Below are 7,973 nucleotides of genomic sequence, written 5' to 3'. Positions count from 1 at the left end.
CAACATACCTAGACAAACGTAAAACATATCAAATTAATAAGCCCAATCGGCATTGGAAGTTTGCAATGCATTGTAAGACAGTTTTTGCAGTTTTAGGACACTTTGTCCTTTGACCTTTCAGAAAATTCAGAAATATTGGGTTTTTGTACGTACAAAATATAATCTAAAACGTTTTACAATATTTAAAACAAAATTGTGACAATAATAAGAAAATTAATGATAATTACGTCAATTTTCCTGATATATCAGAGGTCAAAGTGTCCTAAAACTGCTCTCAAAAAACGGAAGTTAGAATGGCGATTGGGCTTATTGATTATTTCTCATTGGTTTGTTAAAGCGGGTCGGAGGGGAGTATTACTAGCGGTATTTGCACTCAAATATTCAGACATATAAGAGTAAGGAAGCGTAGAAAATGGACCTTGCCAATTGTACCTGCCTTTGGCAATTTTGCCTTAAGATTCTAAATTGGTCGATGAACCCTGAGATTGTATGATACATATTTCTAGTTGGAGACAGTTGATTACGGATTGCAAGGATCAAGATCAAGACTAGCGAAATAAGCTGATATGATACGTCACACGCATCTTGCATGTCTTATCCGGACATGCAACCTACGGAGGTTTGTGTCGCATTTGAGAATACCATCATCAATACATTCGCAGTATATTCGTGGAGTCTGATTTTTTTTTATAAAATGCTAGAGTAAACAATATCCCATGAGGAGTGACACAGGTCAGGAACTTATAAAGGCACCAAGGCACTATAAAAGACAACCACATGGGCCAATCAGTGGTTCACGGCAGCTTAGGAAGGGGTACAGTAAAGCATCATACAAGTGAAATAAGATGCTTATGCATTCTGTTCTTGAAGGATAGTACGCCGTTGTCAGATATGTCACCGACTACTCCATCTGGTAGGCTATTCCAAACGTGAACTGCAGTGTGCATGAAGGTCATCCCAGTAGATATGGTTCTAGAAACTGGTCCTATGAGAGCATGGCAAGGCATGTACAAGCTGGAGCGGGTAGCTCTTCTGACTACAAATGGCTTTGGTAGTAAGTGCCTTCAAATCTAGTGGGCATAAACTGGTGTGCATTTTGGCAGAGTATTGCTGCAGCCACTTTACGTCTTTGATTGAGAGATGTCATGGATTTGATGTTCAGCTCTGTACTTGCCTCCTCTTCGATAGCTTCGTTCACGCCTCTGGATAGAGTCTAGACGATCCTAGAGTGGTGGCGCTGACACTCATTAAAGACATGGTGTATTCCATCACACTGCGAACTTGAGCCTTGTAAATAGTTGCTCTGCCACCGACATCAAGTTTATTTGCAACTCTCCTCAGACACAATGTCAGAGCGCCCAGCTTCTGCCCTGCCCTGGCTGAGACGTTAGAATCGTGCTTTGCCTAGGTCAGCTTGCTGTCGACTGTGACTCTCAGGATCTCCGGCTCATCTTTCTCAGCCAGTTTGGTGGTACCAAACAGAAGATCTAGCTTGGTCCAGCCTCCAAGATCCAGCCTCCATGACCTTGCTGGTGATATAGAGCATGGCGATGAGCGGTTGTTAGATGGATTAGACTTCGAATCTCTCTTGTGAAAACTATGCAGATGCAGACTTCCATTGGCTTGGGAAAACTCCCTTGGAGGAGCAAAGCTCAAACAGCAGACTGAGTGGCCTTGCAAGTTCTGCGCTGCACTCCTTCAGGACTCTTGCAGGGATTTCATTAAGACCAGTAGTTTTATCTTGTTACACAGATTCCTGAGAAGCTTCCAAACATCATTGACCTTGAAGGCTATCTTTTCCATTGTTGAGCGTGTTGCTAAATGCTGGATCTCAGGAGCAGATTCTTCTGCGCTGGCAAGCCGACATTTAGCGACAAAGGTCTGGCAAAATTGTTCAGCTTTTTGATGTAGTGTAAACTTGCCCATCAATCCGCAAGGGTATATCAACTCCGCACTTACCAGACAGGGTGTTAACAGTGTTTCAACATTTCTTGCTGCTGTGGCTGCCATCTGAGAGCTCTTATCTCAACTTGGCTGTTATAGCTCCTTCTGAGCTGGCTACCTTCTGCATGATTGTACTCCTTCCTTATTTTCCTTGGTGTGCTAGTCCAAAATAAGGTTCACTACTCCGAAAATAAAGTTTGCAAGTCCGAAAAGAGGTTTGCTAATCCGAAAATAATATTCGCGAGTCCGAAAATAAGGTTAGCTAATCCGAAAATAATGTTCGCTAGTCCAAATAATAAGGTTTTCTAGTCCGAAAGTATGATTTGATCTAGTCCGTAAATAAGGTGTGCTAGTCCGAATATAAGGTTTGCTAGTCCGAAAACAAAATTCGCTAGTCTAAAAATAGGGTTTGCTAGTCGAAAAGTTACGGCTTGGGTTGGGTTCGAATTAGGGTTAGGGTTATAATTAGGTTTAGGGTTAGGATATGGGGTAAAGTTATCTGCATAGTATAAACATTTTTGGACAAGCGTACCCTAAGACCATGATGACTATAGCGAAACTTATATGACTAGCTGATGAAGACCAAATGCATGCCTCTGTTGTAGTTGAGATTGGATTAAGAACTTCCTCTCTTTTGACCCAGATCTAGCCTAACTCCGTCAGGCCCTTTTGCGGCGTCCTTCTACTTTATTTTACCTGTTGTTTTTTACCCATAATCCTGTTCGGCCGCGGATAGGTTATGACCCAGATCCAAGAGGCTGGCAGCAAACTTATGATCCTGGACATTATGATATGCAATTATGCATTTTCATTTTGTTGGGTGTCTTCTTTTCTTTTTTTTTTTTTTTTTTATTATGTTTCATTAGGCCAGCATTACACTCTTTTTAGCATGGCTTGAGCATTTTGCTTGAATCTATTTCCAAGCATTTTGCTTGAATCTATTTCCATCAGGGCCAAAGTGTGTCTCCGCACGGAGCGACCATTTAAGCATTATTACGGTTCAATCACATAGCTCCCAAACAGACTCCATTAACGTTGTTCTATTTGGCTATGACTCATTTCAATACAAGATGACATCACCGTATTACAGGATATATTTGTGGTTCACTGATGGTAAGCCCGAGCCCAGGAATATTAGGCATATCATCATGGTCACACTGGCTAGGCCTATAGCACAATGTCCGGATACTATAGTCATAATATTCCAGGTTCTAAGGTCAAAATATATGTCCTATCGATAAATCTTGGTTTGTATTTTAAAATTAGAATGACATTTTTCCCACATGATATTCAGGGTATCATTGTATTACTTGTACAAAGTCCGCTTGATTCAGAACTTCGTAGCTTATGTACTTTTAATACCCGGTTCTTTTCCTGAATTATAGCCTAAAACTGAATCGTCGCCTACACATTGTTTTCTTCATCATTTATTTTGTGAATTTATTTGATATTTCTTCCTCATAGGTTTTCTCTTCTCCTTTTGTTTCTTATTCTTCATCCTTTTCTGTCTTTTATTCTCTGTCGTCCTGTCGTTCTTATGTTCCCCTTCTACGTTTTTTTTCGTATCCGTCGATCTTCTCATCACGAATTCCATTAGCCAAGCGATGGTCAGAATGCATTCGGCTATTACTGATTCCCCTCCGCACAAAACAATGGCAAACATGTGTTGTGACTGCCCATTTGGGTGGATTAAAGACGCTTAAAATCGTTTTCATATTGTTAGTAAACTTTTGAAATGCAGTTTAAAATCTCCGCCACGGCCACATCATTTCACATTTCAGGCGGGATGGACACGATCGGGACCCAGCTCATGATTGTTTGATGTGATCATTTAATAGTAATGTTCAATTCTAGATCTGGACAATACCAACAGTTATCACACTAATATACACATATATTTTATAGCTATTTCAAACATAGATCTCATTGCCTTTTTGTGGTAATTTTTATAAGTGTACATTTGTGTACAATTTGAGGGCGCTATTTTCATACATTTTAAATTTAAATTAGCCAAGGAATACGAGTTATTCCTTATAATTATGTTATGATAAAAGATAAGTTTTTTGAAAATGTCATTGCCATTTGTTACGGTCTTTTTCTGATGTTCTGATACCATTATATAAATGTCTACCCCTTCTAAACATGGTAACAAGATTTAAGATAAATGGCGCCATCTTAGTTCACCTTTTCTTAAAATGGCTACAGTTTTCACGCCATCAAACAAACTTGAGTTCTGACTGCCTTTGAGGTATAGGAATGCGTGAAATTGGATTTGAATATATGACTGTATCCAATGGCATTGTATAGTTTAATGCCTCGATTTTTCTCTATTAATAATCTCATACTATAATATACGCGTCTTCTCTAGACACCGGTGTCTAAAGTACTAAAATAAGATTGATTCCAAAGACTTTGTCTAAGGCAGTTTATGATGTCTAGAAATTATTTGCTTACATTATATCCAAAGAAGAGTACCACCCACCTGTAAATAACATACCATTCCAAATTTGGTCTACATTATCGTACGCAATCGTAATTCGTCCCAATAGCGTGACGAATTACACCAATTAGTATTACTCAGAAAACTGGTCAATAATCATGATATTGTGTTTTTATTCGGTGTAATTCAATCGCAATCGAGGAAGTAATTCAACTTTTTGTAAAGTCCGGAAACTTTTTCCTGATAGCTATCTGCAGACGACTGGCTTGTAAAGCTGTCATGGGTGGTTTCATATAAACATGCAAAAGTCTCAGTATGACCGGACACTCACTTACTTCTCCCTTTCATTCTTGCTCTTTATTTATTTATTTATTTATTTATTTATTTATTTATTTATTTATTTATTTATTTATTTATTTATTTATTTATTTATTTATTTATTTATTTATTTTTTATTTTATTTTTTTATTTATTTTTTTTTATATTTTTATATTTTTTAATTATTTGTTTGTTTGTTTGTTTGTTTGTTTGTTTATTTATTTGTTCTTTCTTTCTTTCCTTCCTTCTTTCTTTCTTATTTTTGTTCTTTCTTTCTTTCGCTCTTTCTTTTTTTCTTTCACTCTTTTTTCTTTGTATAGCTCTTTCATTCATTCTTTCATTCTTTCCCTCTTTCCCTCTTTCATTCTTTCATTCTTTCATTCTTTCATTCTTTCACTCTTTCCCTCTTTCATTCTTTCATTCTTTCATTCTTTCATTCTTTCCCTCTTTCCCTCTTTCCCTCTTTCATTCTTTCAGTCTTTCCCTCTTTCCCTCCTTTCCTTCTTTCCTTCTTTCTTTCTTTCTTTCTTTCTTTCTTTCTTTCTTTCGCTCTTTCGCTCTTTCGCTCTTTCTTTCGCTCTTTCTTTCGCTCTTTCTTTCGCTCTTTCTTTCGCTCTTTCTTTCGCTCTTTCTTTCGCTCTTTCTTTCGCTCTTCCTTTCGCTCTTCCTTTCGCACTTTCTTTCATTCTTTCGCTCGCTGAGCCGTCAACGGAATACGGATGGAAAGGGATTTGTTATTATGATACAAAATATATTCCCTCAACATAATCATTGTATGTATAGATATAAATAGTGTAATTGAATACCCACCCCCGTGCAAAGTAAACTCAGTAGACCTGTGTCATGGTCCAGAAATAATGTGGTGAACATTGAAATAATATATTACTTTCCGGGAATCTATTTAAATTAACATGATTAATTCCTGAGTCAGAGCCCGCATGACTATCAAAAAGAAACGTAACAGGTATGATACACGGGGTGGGGTAAGGGGAAACGCAATAATGCATTACTTCAGCCATCTTCAATAATGAAATGCATTACAATGTACACATATATGCATTGTCATTATAGTTGGTGTCTATGGGGTAAACCCAAATTTTAAGTTCAAGGTCATGCAGGGGTCAAACAGGGTTGATAACTGAAAATCACCTTGAAATTCACTGTTTGCTTCAGAATAAGTGCTGTGATCATCAGAATAATGCCAAAAGTTCTTACGAATCATGGAGGAGATTGGCGAAAGGCCAGAGGTAGCCATACCTTTAACAAAAACGTTACCAAACAGAAAACACCAAAAACATCAAAATCAAACAAACAACCAAATAAAACTACAATTCTCGACAATTAATCATATTTTGAAATTAAGTGTTTTGAATAACATCTCAATCAACACGTTTTTTCGTTCGTTAGTTCGGAACAAACGTTAACAATTAACAGTTCATCCTTTGCATACCCTGTGTCTTTAATAGCTATTGTAACCCAGCAACTCTGTGGTAAAGAGGCCAGAAAATAATTCCAATATCTCATACCCTCGTTCGTATGCCTTTATCTAGGACTGCAACCCATTTAATCTTGCAATGAGACAATGAGATAATGGCAGCCAGAAAATTTTTTCTAATCATGTTTGCAATTGGCTGATTGTGCCATCACATGATTATAATAGGCTTTACTGATTTGTGAGTAAGGTTAGTCCAATAAATTGTTTACTTACAGACGAATCCAATTTCACGCATTCCTACACCTCAGTGGCAGCCATAGCTGGGTCTCCGTTGGCTCCATCTCACCTAAAATGTGAAATGAAGCGGCCTTAGCGGGGATTATAATCTGCATTCCATCACCCGTGTTGCACGTAGACAAAAGAATGATGAACGTTTATACACAATACAACATCGATTTTAAGCGGCTTTAATCTACCCTGGGCAGTCACAACACCAGTTTGGTGCAGTAATGGCCGAATGTATTCTGACCATCACTTGGTTCGTTGGATTCATCTATAAGGCTGAACATAATAGGCAAAATACACTGGATATTTTCAGACAGCCGATTTACTACCAACTGAAACTTAGTCCCTGTTCATGAGCATAATCAAGAAACCAGTAACCTCCATGCTTCATAGCATTTGAGAACATATCTATCCAGTAATGTTGCTTATCTTTTCTGTCAATAACTGGGTCCCTAATAATGAAAACTTTGGGCATTTCTCTAATCTCCCCGAGTCCCTGGTTTGTGAAAGTATAGACCTATTAAAAATGTATGAGTAAGCATCTTATCTAGGCCTTATCTCTATGGTATACTTGAATATGATAATGATATTTCATTAGAAACCTTATATTTCGAGAATTTCGTGCTGGCGAGTTATAGCTTCATTAAATACATCATGGGTATAATATAGGTCTCTAATGTGTCAATCGGGACCTGTATGGGCTTCTGCACAGCATGAATATAGTTGAACAAAAGGCTAAAAAACAAAACAAATTTCAATGCAAAATGAAGTTTTTGCTAAATTATTTTCAGAGTTAGGATGTAGGTATCATTATGCCTCAAATAACTCATCCATTGTAAAATCAGTGCAGAGTAGGTTAGATATGAATATTGAAAGTTACAACAAATTACTCTACTTTTGGTGCAACATTTAGGCTTTTAGGGCGACAGTTCAAAAACCATCGGGCGAAAGTTCGAATCCTGGCGATGGTTTATACGCTCTCGTGGAAAAAGTAAGTTAGCTTGAAATTCCCTGGACAGGGAACTTACAACTTACTGCTAATTGTCTCGTTGTAACCCGTACGAAACTCGGGGAGTTGATCCTGGTTGCGATGCAGCGATGGTCAATTGTAGAATTCTAGGGTGTGCACTCTTGTAGCTGCAAAGTCCCTTTGTTGTTGTTAAATCATTTATGGAATGATATGGGACCGTAGTGGTCAGCGACAACCTGTAGACATGGTAAAGTGTGCTGAGGCTTGTGGATCAACGTCTAGGCGTTGTGCCTGAGTGCGTAGTGCAAATCACTGCGCTATTATATTGTTTTTAAAAGTTGGTTCACGGGTTAATACTTACCTACGACAGCCAGTCCAGGATTATAATATCGGCGACCTTTGCCTGACCTTGTATTTTTTTCACTTTTTAATATTAATTGTAAAAATGTGTCATAATTATTAGATCATCAGTTTGTCTTGTCACGAGAATCTATTTCCTGTAGGCTGCACCACCATCTGTATTAGGCATTGTATCAGCTATATGCATGTTTATACCGGAAACTTAAGTACCGGCTAGTGGT

Source organism: Amphiura filiformis, chromosome 19, assembly GCF_039555335.1.
Source record: "Amphiura filiformis chromosome 19, Afil_fr2py, whole genome shotgun sequence".
In the NCBI taxonomy this organism is placed as follows: Eukaryota; Metazoa; Echinodermata; class Ophiuroidea; order Amphilepidida; family Amphiuridae; genus Amphiura; species Amphiura filiformis.
Note: the sequence above shows the minus strand (reverse complement) of the source record.